An 18,980-nucleotide genomic window follows, 5' to 3' on the forward strand; every position below is an offset into this window, starting at 1 on the left:
AAACAACCTAAATGTCCATCAATCATTGAAAGGTGACTGGATGAAGAAGTCGTGGTGTGTATATACACAATGGGCTACTATTCAGCTATAAAGAAAGAATGAAATAATGCCATTTGTGGCAACATAGATGGACCTGGAGATCGTCATACTAAATGAAGTCAGTCAGACAGAGAAAGACAAATATCACATGATATCACCTATATGTGGAATCTAAGAGGAAAAAATGACACGAATGAACTTACTTATGAAACAGAGACAGACTCCCATAGAAAACAAACTTACGGTTACCAGGGAGGAAGCAGGAGGGAAGGGCTAAATTGGGAGTTTGGGATTAGCAGATACTAAGTACCATATATAAAACAGATAAACAACAAAGTCCTGCTGCCTAGCACAGGGAACTATATTCAATACCTTGCAGTAACCTATGGTGAAACAGAATATGAAAATGAATATATGTGCGTATATGTATGACTGAACTATTATGTCCTACAGCAGAAATTGGCACAACATTGTAAACTGACCATATTTCAATAAAAAAATTAATAAATAAAAAATTAAATTAAAAAAATGTTTTAAGAGACCATGTGCTTGCTAAACTAGCCCCTTTAGCCAAAGCAAACTGCACACGAAGTCTTATAAAATCGGCCCCAGCATTTCAACCCGCTTCAGAATTGTCAGCAACGCCTTCACCGCTGGAGGCCCAAACGTATCCAGGCTTGTTTCCTCTCTCCCAAAAACTGGAGGGCCTGTTATGAGCAGGCACTAGGCAGAAGGTGAGGAAATCATGCCATGTGGCAAACAGGGGTGACCTTGCTGAAGGAAGGGACCACTGAGAGTGAGACCAAACAGGGGCCTGACGTGGGCAGAATCAGGGAAGGCCGGGTGTTGGGGGGGGTGGGACGCTGCGGAGGGCGGGAGCAGCCACCACCCCCACCCCACCCCGTTCTGGGACCTTGAAGCCCGTCTCCCTGCAGAGGCTCCAAGCCCTGTGGTCCTGACCAGGCTGGCAGGCCCGACCTGCCCCGCGTCCTGGGATTCTCAGCATTCCAAAGCCCCTGCAAATAACAAAGGTGGTGTTTGTGGCATTTCAGAACAAGCTTGGAAACTTTTAAATGTCGACATGAATGATGTGGAGAGACTTGTGGGAGAAGCGAAGAGGCAGAGCCAGCGGGGGGCGCTGGTGAGCACAGCTGCGGGGCTCAGTCGCCTTTTCAGAAGAGGGATTCTCAGAAGCAGAAAAACACCTCGAGCTGCCACGAGAGCCAGTGGTACAGCAAAAATGAGGAGATTTACGTGGTCCCGGCGGGGAGAGCCGGGCGCATGTCACTGATTTATAGAGGACCTACTGTCTGAGGAGGAGCCTCTGGTTTGCATGGGGATGCGGGCAAGCAAGGAGCCGGTCCCTCTGGCCAGCCCAGGCCCGCTCTGAGGACACAAGCCATCTTGCTCAGAGTAGGAGGCCCTGTGACCGGGATGTTTCTCACACCCAAGGCCATATTTGTCATTCGACGGACAAGGGACACTGGCCTCTCAAAGCCCTTTATCACCTGGACGATGAGGGTGAACTTGGGTGGTCCAAGGAGGGGCAGGAGGCAGGGACCCCGAGCACCCAAAAGGCTTCGTTCTGCTCCCTTCTGGTCCATCGTGCCCAGAACAGACGGAGAGGAGTGAGGAGGTCTCCTACCCTGGGTCCAGCCCCCCACCTCTACCACAACCCTAGACCTTGGTTTCTTAGGGAATCCCACCCCTTCCCACAGGTACTGCTGGGCGCTTAGAGGTACAGGGCCCCGGTCTTTAAAGACCCCTGCCACACCCTGGCAAATGCAAGGAAATCCGCCCCCTGCCCCCCAAGTGCTCTGTACCTGGGGGACAGCCTCCACGTATCCTTCATTTGTGAGACCCCAGATCCACACAGGGTCCAGGCCAGGCCAGCCCGTAGCAAGAATCCTGCTGACAGAGGCCTGGGTGCACATCAGCAAAGCTGCTCCCTCGGGGACCAGGGCGCTGAGGATGGGGATGTAGGGCGGAGCTGTGGGGCCCAGTGGAAGGTCCTGATGGGCAAAGGGAGGATGAAGATGCTGACGGCCATGGGGATCCCAGGAAGACTCGGACCCACAGACCCCCACCACCCACCCCGGGGAGCAGAGTGGACCCTCTGCCACGTCTGTTCCCTTGACTGAGGATGGACTCCCGGAGCCGGTCCAACGGGACCGTCATCAGTACCGAGGGGGTCTCCAAGCTCCCACCACTCTGATGGCATCCCTGTGGCCTCTCCTCTGTGGCCCTGGCTCCTGCCCAGCTTCACGAGGGAGGCAGCTTCCAGCACAGGTGGGTGCACCCTGAGCCCACACCTGATTGGAGCCAGGCTGCTCAGGACCCCTGCCCACAATTCTGATTTGCTCATGTCTCTCCCTCCCTAAAGGACCAACGTGCAACATGCAGACTTGGAGCTGTCCTCAGTCCCGCCTTCCTCCTGGGAGACGGGGGTGGGGGGGGATCAGACAGTCTTTCTGCAGAGAGACCAGAACAAAGCTGGGACAAGCTTAACAGCCAAGAGACAGCAAGAAAGAGAATAGAAATTAACACCAACACTCCTAACCACCCCCCCCCTTTTCTGTGGGTCAGCCGTTTTCCAAAGGAACCTCTTTTTCTAAATTTGGCCCTGTTTGAGTGTTGATCTTTGCAGTGAAAGACCCAGACTGGCCATGCATGTTATCACCTCGAATTCCCATAACGCAGACGCACACGTCGTGAGGAAGTGTGAGAGGGAGGAACAAATCTGACTCCACAGTAGATGCTTCTTTTACTTTAACCTTGTCTTCTGTTGCTTTTGTACAAGTTAGTCACTAAAGGGACGTTGCCTATAAGCTTAAATTATAAATAATGGCCCATCACTGGGAACCCCGCCTCCCAGGTAATGAGCATTAAGCTAAAATACCTTTGTTGGCTCACAGGAAACCTCCTGCCCAGGCCCACCTGTGAGTGACTGCAGGAAGGAGGAAATTCACACACCCCCTCTGGAGTTGGACCAGAACCAGGAAATGTTTGACTTCCCTCCCTCCCCTTTTAGTATAAAGGAAGCCTGAATTCTAACTCAGGCAAGATGGTTATTTGGGACACTAGTTCACCATCTTCTCAGTCTGCTGGCTTTCTGGATAAAGTCACTATTCCTTGTCCCAACAACTCGTTCCTGGATTTACTGGCCTGTCATCCAGCAAGCTTGGACTCGGCCACAGAAGCAAGGGAGGAGAACGGACCTGAGTGACAGTGACCCCTCTCTGTCCAGAGCCCACACCGCACTTGCAACACAGGAAAACACTCCGCCGCATCGTGATCACCCTCAGATCTCTCTTGTTCCTTCCTTAACTCCCTGTTCACATGTCTCACCTGGTTCTGAGCACATGTGATTATATACATCTGCTTTTATTCGGTGTCTCCTGCTGGACCGTGAGCTCTGTATAGGAGAGAGTCCACTTGCTGAGCAGTCTTTGCATCTGTTGCACTGTCTCGTGCCCTCACTCTATGTTTGTTGAGTGACTAGAAGAGTGAATGATGTCCATGAGTACGGAGGTCTACTAATACGTGCTCAGGAAATTAAATCGGTGTTGACAGTGATGAAAACAGTGAGCAGAGGAAAGGCTAGGACGTTGCAGTACCTAAGCGGGCCACTGGATGGCACCCAAGCACACCAAGAAGACGCTCCTGAGCCAGGCAGGAGGGTGTGCTTTTCCACTAAGGGGTTCTAAGGAAGACTGCAGCAGTTGATCTATAAGGTCCCCTTGGCTGAATGTCTGCAATCTTGCACAAATAAGCCAGTCTCATCAGGACACACTGTATTAGTCAGAGTTCTCCAGAGAAAAAGAACCAATAGGCTGGGTATAGAAATAAATTTATTATAAGACATTGGCTCATGTAATCACAGAGACTGACAAATCCAAAATCTGCAGTTTGGGTTGGCAGGCTGGAAACCCGTGTCTGCTGATGGTGCAGATAAATTTCAAAGGTCATCTGCTGGAAAGTCCCTCTTTGCTTAGGGAGTCAGGTTTTAATCCAGGCCTTCAACTGATTGCATGAGGCCCACCCACACTGGGAGAGCAATCTACCTTACATCAAAGTTCACCAATTTAAGTGCTAATCTCATCCAAGAAACACCCTCCAATTGGCACATAAAATGAATCACCACACACACCCTCTGAGCTGTTGGTCCAGAGGGGCTGTGATCTTGCATGGATACCTGTTTCTCTCTGACTCTCTCTCCCCCTCTCTCTCGTCCTCTCTTACTAGCCCTGTAACAAGTGCAACATCCTAGAAAAGACCCGTTTTCTTCCCCAAAATCCAAAGGTTAGACTGATCAGTGTGTGCTTCCCACATGCACCCCCCAGAAGGCAATGCAGGACGTAAGACCCATGACAGTGGTTATGAGCTGACTTTCTGGGGGTGCTTTCCTGACCTGTGGGACTTAAGTATACTGTCTGAAGAATTGTAGTCAATGTTTGAAAGTTAGCTGATAATCCCTAAAAGCCTGTGAATTGATTGTAAATAATTTAATTGGAGATGAGTCAATCAAAAGACAAAGGGGAATCACACTCTCCGCTGATCGCAGCTGAAGTCACAGAGAGGAAAGCATTCTTAGCAGATTCACTAACTGGAGTCACATTCTCTTCCCATTGTCCGCTGGAAACGTTTGCTTGTTTGAAGGAAGCCTCCTGGGTTCAGTATCATTGTTACAACTTCTTCCTGAAGGAGAGTCTTGGATGGAAACCCAGACGTGGCAGTTTCATAAATGACCCCTTATGAAGTAAGGTACAAATTTGCTTTAGCTGCTAAATTAGTTTTTTTCACCGGAAAGCTGCAACTGCTTCTGCCATCAGTAAAATCACTCATCATTCTTCCGTGCTGGTGTTTTTAAACAACTGTTCTCAGGAAAGAAACCTTTAATCAGTGTTTATACATTGTCAGCACAATGAAAGATCTTTTGTTTAAAGCAAAGTTTGTCCGTTTATAACAGACCCACAAAAACTACTGGGGGAAAAATATGTTTAATTGTATGAGACACACTCTACTTTGCAATCCAATTTTTAAAATAAGGCTTCTAACTATATAATGTGAGTAGTGACCTAGTGGGGTTTCTGTCTTGGAAGAAAGTCCTTGTGGTCTGTCCCTTGGTCCCCCTGGGGAGGACCAGGGCAGTGGAGAAAAAGTTCTGTATAGAGGGGATGTCTCTCTACCACGACACACAACCTAGACATATTCCGACAGGAATAACACGAAAGAGAGACTCAACAGACTGCACAGGGACGGTTACAAATCCTTCCCTTTCCACAGTCAAATTATTCTCCTAGCTGGCTTTCCCAGGGGAAAAAAAAAAAAAGAAAAACGCTGGCAATTTAAAAAGTGCAAATAGGACAAATCTAGCAAAGAAAATACCCCAAGCATGAGTCAGGTCAAAGGGTGTCCCTCTCTCCCCTGCGTTTGGGGACCGACTATCCTCTGTAGCTACTTTGTGAACTGGAAGCCCAGGAGTGAGGAGAAGGGGTCCCCTGGTCAGCATCTTCTCTTCGCAAAGCAGCTGTGGCATCTGTCCGCGAGGCCCCCGCAGGGCCCGTCCCTCCTCACATCTGCAGCTGCTGGTGGCCCTGGCTCGGCTCCCACTCGGTCCACAAACACGCCCGGGAGAACTGGGGAGAGAAGGGCCAGCGCCACGGCCGCCCCCAGCGAATGACAGCCCCTCCTCCAGCTGTCAACACGGGAAAGAGATGGACAGGGAAACGCTCGGGATCTGTGAAAAACTCTGGGGTCTGGGAAGAAAAGCTCTGAAACCGTTTTGATGCAAGACACTGTGAAATGGGGTTGAGGCAGGCCAGTTCTACCTTCCCTCCCACCGTGTCATGCACATTCTTTGGAGTCACGGGAAACGTGGGTGTCCGATGCAGCTCATCCCCTTTCCAAGGGTCCAGGCAGGACAGGTGACTCTAAAGGAGAAGCGGGACTAAACGCCCAGTCTCTGGACCCTTTGCTTCCAGCTGACCCTCCGAGGACAGTGGATTTTTAGTCTCTAGCTTTAAGGTTAACCACTTCCCTCCAAGAGCATGGTGAAATGTCATCACAGCGCTGGTCCAAGCCCTGGATGAACTGATGGTTTCCAACTAGACATAGGGAGAAAGGTCAACAGGCCATATCATGGCTTTAGGCAGAGACAGGGGACAAGGACTCATCTCAGGGGCATGAGAAAAAAGGGGAAGATTGCCCACAAAAGACAAAAAGCAAAACTGTAAGAAATGTTGATGGAGAGAGAAAACAGCAGAAGAGGATAGCTTAAACTGAGCACTGGACTCTTAGGAAAGTTTCATCATCAGAGTTGTTGATCCTAACTTACTGTTTAAACCTGACGAGTTACCATTTTGGGTACTAGGCTTCCCCTTTTGCCTTGGCTGCCAGGAAACTCGGAGCTAAATTCTGGGTCCAATTAGAGTAGCTTTCCTTAGCGTAAGCTTCCTCTTTCCTGCATTATTGCAAGTCTTTTCTGGAAGTAGGTGAGGAGACAGCACATAGGACTTTCAGGCTATGCCCCATCTATTCCCCTCTATCGTTAACTGGACGTCAAATCACCTCTAGAAAACTGTCTCCTTCTCTGAGCCTTGGGGACGCGAACCTATCGGTTGCTCCACCTTTCTGGCCCCAGCATTGGTTTCTAGGTGGGTGTCTGAGCCAAGGAGATGCAAAGGATGTTTTGCCAGGAATCACGGGTTAGAAATCGTTCCCACTAGACTTGAAGTTGGAAAGATGCAAGTCTAAAGCCACGGCAGCTGTGTTGTGACCACCAGGGAAACATCTGCCTGAAAGTGGAGCCAAATCGATGATGAGAGAGGCCCCTAGACTCAGCAGGACCCAAAGCCCTCCCCGCCTGTGAAGCCACACATTCATTCCCCGTGCGCTCCAGTTTCACCTGGATTTGTTACTGGTCTCAGCTGATACAGCAGGTAGACATAAAAAGCCATACTTTGTCCCTGGAGAATACGATGCAGTGATGGCAGAAATTTGGAAAAAATACAGCAAGGTATAAGTAAGAAAAAAGTCACCCCAAATCCCATAACCTAGAGATAATGAGAAAATGGACCATTCCCCACATTTACTTTGAAGACAAGGGGAAAACCCACCACCCCTGAGCACCTTCCAACGTGTTGGTTGCACAAAACCTGACACTGCCTGGAGTTACATCCCACTTCAGCCGCACCGAGGGGAGCTTTTTGTCCATTTCTGTTTAGCTTTGAAGGGTGGTTCTAGCAGGCTTTTGACTTGGGTTTAAGGAATCTTTTCCCCTTCCAAGTCCGAAAGCCATAAATTGGTGCTACTCGAAACCAGAGGCACAGTGTCAGAGATTCTGGGCTTAGCTCAGCAGCAAACGCCTGTCGCTACAACAGCTGAGCTGATGGAGAGCTGCCTGGCTCCAAGCAGCAGCTGCCTTTGCAGGCTAGCTCCGCATCTTCACAAGCCACTCGGAGGCAGCGCTGAGACCACCAAGATGCGATGCTTCGTTGCATGGTCCTGGGAGGTAAACTGAGTTCTCTGGAGCTCCGGAGCTCCAGGACCCTCGCCAGCAGTCCCCACCCAACTAGGTCGTTTTGAATCAACAGCATCGTCAAAGTTCTGCAGAAACTAGTGTCCCACTAAAGCTCAAAGGATGCTTTCTTTTACTTTTCAACTATCAAAATTTTCAAAGGCATGGAAAGAGTGAAAAAATGCTGTAACAAACACCCCCATGTGCATTGCTTCAATTTCACAGTTGTTACATTTCCCCCACTTTGCTTCCTGTGTTTCTTTTCTGGCTCAAGTATTTTTAAAGTAAATTATAAACATAACAATGCTTAACCCCTAAAAATTAAATTTCATACATACTTATGTTTATATATTTTTGTTTATATAAAAGCACAATGGTTATCATTATACATAATTACAATTATGTATTAAAACAGTGAATATGATTAATATAATTTTCAACATCTTTGACTACCCAGTGCATATTCCAATTTCTCCAAAAAGTACAAAAATTTCTTTTAAAGCTTAAACAATCAAGGACTACACAATGTATTTGGTGTTTTAGCTCTTAAATGTATTTGCATCCAAAACAGTCCCCTATCTCACTCCCTCCCCCTTTTTAAAGATACTAACTTTTTGGAGGAAACTGGTCCAGTATGATATCCCACCTCTGGTGTGTCTGACTGCTCCCTCCCCCACGATGCAGTTTGTTCTTTTAATTTCCTATTCAAGTTGGATGTCTAAGAAGGATAATGTGAAATAATAGCTATCATTTATCCATTTATTCAACAGCTGCTATTTGCCAATTGCTTCCCTCCTTCATTCACTCATTTGCCATTATTTATTGAGGACCAGTTAGGACCCGAGTTGAAGCCCTGGGGATACAGCAATGAACAAAACTAGGGTTGAGGAGAACCCAGCCCTCAAGGAGCTTACACTTTTGTGGAGGAGATGGGCATGGAGCAGATAAATAAGAACAAAATATACAGTGTATCATATGGACTCTGGGGAAAAGTTAAGTAGGGCAGGACCACAGTGATGGAGGACAGGGTGAGAGATGCTGGATTCTGGATACACTGGGAAGGGAGGGCCAGCAGGATTTCCTGACAGACCAGATGTGAGGGGTGAGAGAAAAAGAGGGGTCAAGGATGGCACCAGGATGTTTTGCCTGAGCATCTGGAAGGTGGAACCATTAACAAGGATGGAGATGACCCCAAAAAGAACAGGCCTGGAAGGGAGGGTCAGAAGTTCAATCTGGACATGTGCAGTGAGAGATCTCCGAGACAAGCAAGCAAGCACAGATGTCCAGTAGGAAGCTGGAAGTTTAGGGTTAAGTCCAAGCTCGTGATCTACTGGAGTGTTCAGAACACAGTGTTTTCAGCCTTGCAACTGGATGAGATCATGAAGGAGTGAGGAGAGCTAGAAAAGACATCCAAGGACCAAGCCCTGGAAACTGGGATGTGGCCAGTGCAGTAGAAGACTTACGAGAGTGTAGGGTCCCAAAGCCATGAGGACAAAAGGGTTCCAGGAGATTGTGTCAAACACTGCTGATGGCCACAGAAGAGAAAGGCTGAGAACGAACACCAGAATTCAGCACAAGGCAGCCACTGGCTTCCTTGGCAAAAGTGGCCTCGATGAATGGGCCAGGACAAAAGTCTGGTAGGGTGGGTCACCACGGAATGGGAGAAGCAGAGGCAGTGAGTATGGACAGCACTTTAGAGATGGGTTTCTTTCTTTTTTTTATTAAAGTATAGTCAGTTACAATGTGTCAATTTCTGGTGTACAGTACAATGTCCCAGTCATACATATATATATATTCATTTTCATATTTTCATTATAGGTTATTACAAGATATTGAATATGGTTCCCTGTGCTATACAGAAGAAATCTGGGGTTTTAATATATTTTTATATATAGTGGCTAACATTTGCAAATCTCAAGCTCCCAAATTTATCTCTTCCCACCCCCTCTCCACTGTTGTAACCATAAGATTGTTTACTATGTCTGTAAGTCTGTTTCTGTTTTGTAGATGAGTTCATTAGTGTCCTCTTTTTTTCTTTTTTTAGATTCCACATATGAGTGATATCATATGGTATTTTTCTTTCTCTTTCTGGCTTACTTCACTTAGAATGATGATCTCCATGTCCATCTGTGTTGCTGCAAATGGCATTATTTTATTTTTATGGTTGAGTAATATTCCATTGTATGAATATACAACTTCTTTATCCAATCATCTGTTGATGGACATTTAGGTTGCTTCCATGTAGAGATGGGTTTCTGTAATACAAATGTGAGGAGAGAAATGGGACACCACCTGCAGGGGATGAAGAGTCAGGAGATTTTATAAGATGGGAAAAATTATACCATGTCTGTGCCAATCAAGTTCTCTGGTAGAGATGGGGAAACTGAGGATGCAGAAGGGAGAACTGCTGGCAATGTCCAGGAGTGGTTCAAAGGGCATGGAGATCAGAGAGAAGCGTGGACAGCTTATCCACAGGAACAGTGGGAAAGGTAACCGCCTGGGCAGTAGACGGTATGTGTGGCCGGAGTAGATCTTTTTGAGAAGATACTAATGTCCTCTTTGGAAATGAGGCAACTGAGCCTCAAAGAAGTTAAAGTCCCTGGTAGGAGACAGACCTGGGACTCAAGCCCAGGTCTCTGATTCTAAAACCTATGTTTGTTTTCTGCACAATAATTATACTGAGGCAGGAAGCCCCATAAACAGACCAGCAGGACCCCTAGGCAGGGCCGCTGCTCTGCTCCCAGCACCATCCAGTTCCCTGGCCCAGAAGCTGTATCTCACTTTTTGCCTCTAAAGCGGCTCACTTACACCTAGAATTCTATTGGTTCCCTGAGCTCACTTCTGATTGGTTATTTCCTTCACTCCTGATTGGTTATTACTCTCACTTTTGATTGGTCCACTTCCCCAACTTCTGATTGGTCCATTTGTAGTACTTCATTTGCATGGAGCTCACTCCTGATTGGTTATTTCTCTCTCTCCTGATTGGTCTATTTCTACAAAGCTTGTTCCTGGTTGGTCAACTTCTGTTATACATTATTTGCGTATGATGTTGCAAAGTGTGAAACTGGCAACCTATAAAAGGCCTGTGTAACCCTACAGAGGGGGTCCAAACCATGAAGTGTTAACTCGTGTGGTCCTGCTGGCATAATAAACCTGAGTTCTCCAACTGTGCGAGTGCTGCTTGGTCTCTCCCGGATCCAGCTTGCTGTCACAACTGAGCTGTAACAGCATTTTTCTGCAGCAATACAGGCTTGGGAAGCTAAGGAGTGAAAGAAACTCTGCCTCATTTTATTCCTTGTCTTTACTATAAAAGCTGGATAACATTGCTTTGAAGCACTCTAAATTAACCTGGAATCATGCTTCTTGTTTGACAAAGTTGGCAGTCCCTCCGACTCTTTTTTTCAAATTACATTCTCTAGTTTGGCATGTTCCCCTTTAAATTTTTAATTCATGGGGACCTTGAAACAAGACTTGACAAAATGCCATGCCGCTACATTTTCCAGGATGAACTTTTTCCACCTGAATGTCCTAGCATTTTCGTTTTGCTATTAGTGATAGCTATTCATTACAGAATCGCAGTTCTGTGCAAGGGTAGGCCGAGTGGCTGAGCCCGGAAGCTCCGGGCGCTTTGCTCCAGGTCGCCGGCTAGCAGGTGTTAGGTACCCAGGGTCCGGAGCGCGGGGACAGCGCGGGCTGCGGGCCGTCGGGCCGCCGCCACCAGACGGCGCCAGAGCTCCCCTCCGCGCCGCTTCCCACTCGCCGGCCTTTTCTCCAGTTACGGTCCTGGCCGCAGGGCTCACACTGGAGCATCGCTCCGCACCCGTACGCCGCGCAGCAAGCGTTCGGCCTCGCATCCGACGCCCCCCGCCGCCCTCGCGGTCCTCGCCCTGATTTGATGGAGCCCGTCTTCCTCCTGCTGATCCCCTGGGAGCGTTTGGGATCTGAACCGCCCGGCAGTGCAGAAGCTGATGGGAGTTGGGAGAAGGCAGGAAGATGTTTTTGCAAAAATACTACTTGACACCTACTTTTGTTGTTTGCTTCTCAGGACGCCTGGCCCAGCGTCCGGTAACTCAGCTGCCTTGAGCCCTTTGGCACGGAGACCGAGTTCCCTGAGCACCAGCTGGTGGCGTCCCATCGTTTTCAGATGAGGCACACGTATACACGTAGCTCACCTGTTACTTCTTTTGGTCCGTGGTGACACACCACTACCGCACAACACACGACCAGCTTACAGAGGCTTAAAATAGAAATCTGTAGCTGACAAATGCATCCTTGGAAAATTGTGTGTGCTTCCGGCTCAGCAAGTCAGGTGCAATAAATAACTCCATATGTGAACAGCAGTATCCGTAATTAAACCAACCTTTGCAAATTGGTTAAGGGAGATGCTTTTTCTTGACTCGAGAGCTCAGTCCTTTTAACTGTAGGTTATCTGTCGAATGCTTCTTGGCACGGAATAAACTAAACGTGCTTCATCGTAAACTATTTTAAGAAAGTCAGTAAACGTTATTTATGATAGGAGTCTTCCAGGCATGCTGTGGTTCTAGGGTGATGTTGGCAAGGCTGGCTTAGCTGTTTCCTGGAATTATTATCACATACCTTAAGTCACTTGGAGGAAGAAGTTAATTTGTTTATCTCTGCTTTGGGAGACTATACCTGAGGGAAAAGAGTAATGTATAGTTGAGGAGATGTAACCTTTACCATGAGAGGTATTCCATGTCGGTTAGTACCTGGAAACTACATCCTTTTCTTTTTTCTTTTCCTTTCTTTTTTTTTTCTTTTTTTTTTTTTTTTTTGAGATAGGGCCATCTGACAGGTTTTACTAATAACAGCCTTTTTTTGGTCATACTCCATAAATTTTTTTTCATGGAATCTGTGTCTTTTTAATTAATTCATTTAGCTTTTATGAGGTGCCCGTCTTGGGCAGAAACCATTCAAGGCACTGGAGATGAACAAAAATAGTTAAAAAAAAAAAAAAAAAAGCATCCGAAAGTTTACCTGCTACCAGAGGAAACCTCCGAGTAAGTTTTTAAACACACCCTGTGAAGACAGGCTATTTATTAACTTACTGTGCTCAAAGCATCATGACATGGGAGGGGGACATATCTCAGTGGTAGAGCCCACGCTTAGCATGCATGAGGTCCTGGGTTCAATGCCCAGTCCCTCCATTAGAAAACTTTTAATAAAAATAAACCTAATTACTCCCCCCCCCCCCCCGCAATTTTTTTTAAGCATCATGGTGTTGCATGACCATGGTTAAGATGGTTCTGGTACAAACCAGGAAGATGAGCTGGAGCTCACTTTGATCACGAATTCGGTGACTCAGAGCCCACTTGCTTCACAGCCCCACGCCTCAGCACCCTCTGCTATCCCTCCTCCCTCACAGCTATGAGACTCCGATGGTGAAACAGCTAGTGCTGTAAACACATCACACAAATGCAGGTTTATATTTTTTTTTTATGTTACAACACTTAGTATTTAAAGAGAGCGTAAGCTAAGCTAAAAGGGGACACGTGATTACTGGTGATTCTTAAAATCAGTGTCCAAAGACCTGGAAGATTAGGCTAGAACTCTAACAGAAGCTATCACTTATTCTCAGCTGTTGTTTATTTCTCCCAAGCAAAATCTTAGGAATGCAGAATGTTTTAAACATCTCTCGAAGGGATCAGTTGAGGCATGTGGTCAGCGCTGAAAAGGAATCTGTGCTTGTAAGTGTCCTAGCAGACAGCTTCCCTGAGAGAGCAGCCACAGGCAGATCTTTCTGCATAAAAGGACCGGCTCGCCCAAAGGCGTGGAGCGAAAACCAGCCTGGCCAGCCCAAGCAGCACTGATTTGACCACGCTCAAGGCCACTTTGGATGAGGCCACACAGAGGTCAAGGGCCGGCCCAGGACTCTAGAGCCTTTCGCGGGTGTGATGAAAGGGGGAGGCACAGAGAAGCCACGAGGCCTATCCTGGAGGGAGATGCGCTCTCTCAGCTGCGGGAGGCCTGCAGCGCATCCCGGGTGCGGAGGAATCAGAGGAACTGAGTGACAAGCCCGCCCCCGGGAGACGCCTTCGCGTGTTCAGCTTCCCCACTTCCCCACGCATCCTGCCAGTTAACCGTGTCACCGCAAGGCTTCACGTGGAATGCTTTTTCCCTTTTCGTAGGAAACAGCTGGAATAAATCCTGTCAAACACAGCAAGGGCTGTGTGCTCTTTGGCAGGAGAGAAATTACATGTGGCAAAGAAAGAACATGCACATTCTGCAAATTTCCGGTTCCAAGTCCTTCTGTATTTAGAAAGCATGCTGGCTGGCCATCTTGTGTTTCTACTGAAAGTCAAGAGAAATGCATCCCTCACAGGCCCAAATGAAAGGACGACTATGGACCAACAATGTAAAGAAATTAAGCGTCAGAACACCCCCCACTTCCACCTCCTCCACGCCATGGAAGTTTGGTGTGAGCCTCAGATAAATACCCATATCCACTCTCGAAATCAGGGAGTCTCTGGGTCCAAGAGCATTAGGAAGAAATCTCAAGTTTAGCAGAGACCTGACAGCAGTAACAGAAATATCTGAATTTTACTTGGTATCATCTTTGATCAAATAAAGGGGCAGGAAAAAGATTTTGGCTCACTCCCCACCTCATCCTGAAACTTCTGTCTCTAGTTAATTAAAAGAATCAACTCAAGGCCTCACCTAGAAAGGAGACTCATCTCCTGCTAAAATACTTCAATTCATGTCAAATTGAGAAGACGGTCCATTCTCCATGATTGCAGTTCAATAACTATTTATCATCTGCCTATTGACAAGCCAGAGTGGACACTCAGGATCTGAAAAATAGTAATAGTGTTAATAGATCTAGCTCTGGTGTCGAGAAATTCACCATTTATCAGGGAAGAAAGCACGTAAGCAAATGACTGCAATACATCACTTCACGTTTTCTCCATTTTATTGATGAGGACCCGAGGCTCCGAAAGTATTTCTAAGTAATGAAGTCCCCAAGAAATTAAATTACCTAAGATCACACAGCCAGTACATGACAAACCACAGTGGCCGTGACTGAGACTACAGTCACTCCTCTGTTACTATAATTAGTAGGAGTATTTGAATTGAGCTGGCTGAATGTCTAATTGTGACACCCAGGAAGTTAAAGAAAATTTGGAAAGTCCTGTCTTTTGTCATCAAACACTGAGTGAGGACATGGTCATTTTAGCTAGCACCTTTTCCTGAATATAAAGTGAATTTCAAAATGAGTCATCTGTGAAAGCAGATTAGATTCCAAGTCTTCAGGGTTCTGTAGGAGATGCTACCCTGAATGCTGTGTAAAGTTCTTCTCGCTCAAGGGAAAAGTGAAAAACAAGACAACGGAGAAAAAGCCTGCCCTTTCAAAGGAACTGGGCAGAGTATAGACTGTCCCAGAATAGCAGATTTAAGTGGTAACTACACAAAGTTCACCCCACATTTGACATGCTTGCAACAAATGAATAGTTTTGAATGACCCTAAGTAGTTTTTTTTTTTTAATTTTGTAAATGCTACTTCAATGACTGCCGGACTTGCTTAAAAAAAAATTGGGCATTTGTTAAGCCAAACTGAAAAGCTTCTGCATAGAACAGGAAACTATCAACAAAATGAAAAGGCAGCCAATGGAATGGGAGAAAATATGTGCAAACCATATATCTGATAAGGGGTTAACACCCCCCAAATATAAGGAACTCATACAACTTGATTCCAAAATACTAATAATAACCCAGTGTAAAAATGGGCGAAGGGCTTGAATGTTTCCCATAGACAATAAGTGGCCAAGAAGGTGCTCAGTATCACTAATCATCTGGGAAATGTGAATCAAAGCCACAATGAAACGTCAGCTCACACTGTTATAATGGCTGTCACCAAGAAGAGATAACAAGTGCTGGTGAGGACGTGGAGGAAAGGGAAGTTGTGCACTGTTGGTGGGAATGGAAGTCAGTGCAGCCACTATGGAGGACAGTATGGAGATGACTCCAAGGTTAAAAATCTAACTTCTATGTGATCAGGCAATCCCACTTCTGGGTATATGTCCAGAGGAAATGAAATTGCTGTCTCAAAGAGGTATCTGCACTCTCATGTTCACTGCAGCATTATTCTCAAGAGCCAAGATACAGGAATAACCAAAGTGTCCATCATTGGATGAATGGATAAATGCAATACACAGACGCACAGAAGGAAATAGTCACCTTTAAAAAGGAAATTCTGCCATTTCCGACAGCGTGGATGGCCTTGGAAGCCATTGTGCTAACTGAAAGAAGCCAGACACAGAAAAACAAATTTAAATTTGCATGATCTCACTTATACGTGGTATCTGAAAAAAACCCAACTCGTAGAAATAGAGAGCAGGATGGTACTTACCAGGAGCTGGGGGATAAAGGGAAAAGGGGAGATGCTGGTCAAAAGGTACAAACTTTCAGTTATAAGATGCATGAGTTCCAGAGACCTAAGGTACAGCATTGTGTCTGCAGTTAATAGTGTATCTTTTACTTGAAATTTGCAGGGGGTAGATTTAAGGATTCTCACCACACTCAAGAAAAGGGAACTGTGGGAGGTGATGGATATGGTAACTAGCTTGATTGTAATTATTTCACAATGTCTACACCCAACATCACAATGTACATCTTAAATATATACAATTTTTATTTGTAAATCACATCTCAATAAAGCTGGGGGAAAAAAATTCCTGCATCTTCCACTTACCCTGCAACAACACTAGGCAGGTTTCTTAAGCTATAAGAGGGGAACCACCACCTGGTAAGATAGTAAGGAGTTAAAACCTCAATGAATTAAAACATTCTAGAGCTCAGGAGGTGTGGCTGTCATCACTGACCTGTGCCCGAGCTGCCAGTGCAGAGGTGGAAGGAGTGATCCTGGTTTGGAGATCCTCCTTCTAACCTTAAAGGTCTTCTTGAGGAGTTGACAAATGCCACTGTTTCTTAAGCTAATTGGAACTGGGTTTCTAGAGTCCTAATTAATACAGGGAAGCTTTTGAAAACCACTGCAGGCAGTACAGGAGTGGGATATTGATATAATTGGTCTATAAAAAAATCAGTCTCAGACAACCTCAAAGTCGTCCTCTTCCAACAGTGAGGAGGGGAGCAACCATGTGTGCAATGCAAATGCTTTCCAGGGGTCACTGAATACATATGTTCAGCCTCTCTGGGGACTGATCTTGGGTGTTCCTCTGGGTAAACTAAGACAGGGTCTGGTTGTTGAACTTCAAAGATGCCTGCTCTCCCAAGGAACAAACCGGAAGGCCAGCTCCGTTCAGTTCCTCAGCTTCCTTATGCAAAAAGCAAAAGGCAAGGCTCCCTGAATTTGAGGGTCTCGGTGAAGTTCCAGCGGGTCTGGCTGTTCTCCCTGAATGTGCAAAACACACGAGGGCTCACGACACACCGAGACACAAGGTGGTCACCAGGTACCACTGCCCTTTTTTTTTTTAACACTTTTTTTTAATATTTTATTTATTTATTATTGTATTATTTAATTTTTCTGCCCTTTTAACATTTTGTTTTTATATTTTATTTATTTATTATTGTAGTATTTAATGATTTTATTTTGGTAGGGATAGGGGAGGTAATTAGGCTTATTTATTTTTAGAGGAGAGTTTGGGGATTGAACCCAGGATCTCATGTCTGCTAAGCATGGGGCTCTACCACTGAGCCACACCCTGCCCCCCACTGCCTTTTTGAGATCAACTTCCAACTTAACTACAGCCTCTCTGCTCCATTTCTCCCCACCACTCCCCACTCATTTCTTTGTCAATATTACGTCAAAGTACTTGGCTCCCTATTTCTATGAGGTCCTCGGTTCGATCCCCAGGACCTCCATTAAAAAATAAATAAATAAACCTAATTACCGCCCCCACCCTTGCCAAAAAGTTCTTAGAAAGCAGGAAGTTTCACTTTTTGGGACAGAAAGTATCCATGTATGTATGTGGGATATAAGGAAAAGTTTTTTGTGCTCTTTTGTTATGTACAACTCTCTGATCTCAGTCACCGACTTTGCTTTGGTACAAATGCACCTTCCACCCCACCCCAGTCCAGGCAATGCATGTATACCCTTGATCTAACTTCCAGTCTTCCATAGGGTCTCAGGTCCATTATCACTTAAGCAGAAGGGCTTTCCCAGGTTCCTGGACTAAGTTAGGGCCTCCAGCTAAATGTTCCCATAAGTATCCTCACAATAACTTCTGACATCAACTATCCCAGAGTACAGTCAAGCTTCAGAGGTTAAGGGGATAGTCCCCTTCAAGACTTCACTCATTTCCTACATCAGTCACAAATTTGGAGGGGGTAGGGTCTCCAGGCTACTCTTCTAACCAGCCAACTCCTAATCAGGAGGTTTCCAATACCCTTTCAGGTTCAATAATTCCCTAAAAGGACTCAGAACTCAAGAGCCTGCTCTACTTATGATTACAGTTTTATTATAGCCAAAGGATATGAATCAAAACCAGCCAAAGTCTGGGCAAGTCCCAAATTCGAAGCTTCTGTTGTTCCCTCCCAATGGGGACAGAGCACCTTACCCTCCTAGAACTCACGGCACATTGATGTGTAACGACACAGAGTATTGCCAGCCTGGGAAGCACATATGCTTCCGTGTCCAGAGCTTTCATTTGGGTTTCACGATGCTGGTCTTGAAGTTAAACTCAGTCCCCAGCCTCCCTCCTGTCTTCCCCCGAGAAAGAGGGCTGCCAGCACCTGGATCAAAGTCCCAGCCCTGTAATCCCATGGTTGGTCTTTCTGGTCTGGCCAGCCCCCACCAGGAACCATCCTCAGCATAGACAGCCAGGACCCACACGAGTCCCACATTCCTGCCACCCCAACGGTTTAGGAAGCTCCCTCCAACGTCTTTTTCAAATTAAAGTGCATACACGGTGGTTTCAGTGGCTGACAACTCAACGCTTCCTATTTTCTCCCCTTCAATCTCTCTCGCTCGTTACACTATTCCAGGAACGGCTCCAATTAATTCTCTCCCACTCCTGAGACTACACGGTAACACTCTTTTGGAATCAAATCACTAGATTTTGGTGCTTGTTGCACAGTGGACTGTGACTAAATCTGAAAAGCAAATTAAATTCAAACAAGAGTCATAGGTTGCCTGGATTATGTAAGAATAAGACAAAGCATTTGTCGTCAACGACCTTCCGGCTTTGACACGAGCAAGGAAGTCAGCGACACGTCTCCGGAGCATGCGCACGACGGCCGCGCGCCGCCCTCGTGACGTCACGCCCCGCGGCTTCTAAGGAAGCGCGCACTCTCGCGCAAACTCCCGACACCAACGCGAACGGCGGCGGGAGGCGCCTCGGGGACGACGCTTAGGCCCCTGCGCAGGCGCAGAAGCGGCGCGGGCGCCTCTGCTCAGGCACTGCCGCGGACGTCCCCGAGGGCCTCGGCAGCTGGAGCCGGAAGTGAC

Source organism: Camelus bactrianus, chromosome 11 (assembly GCF_048773025.1).
Source record: "Camelus bactrianus isolate YW-2024 breed Bactrian camel chromosome 11, ASM4877302v1, whole genome shotgun sequence".
NCBI lineage: Eukaryota > Metazoa > Chordata > Mammalia > Artiodactyla > Camelidae > Camelus > Camelus bactrianus.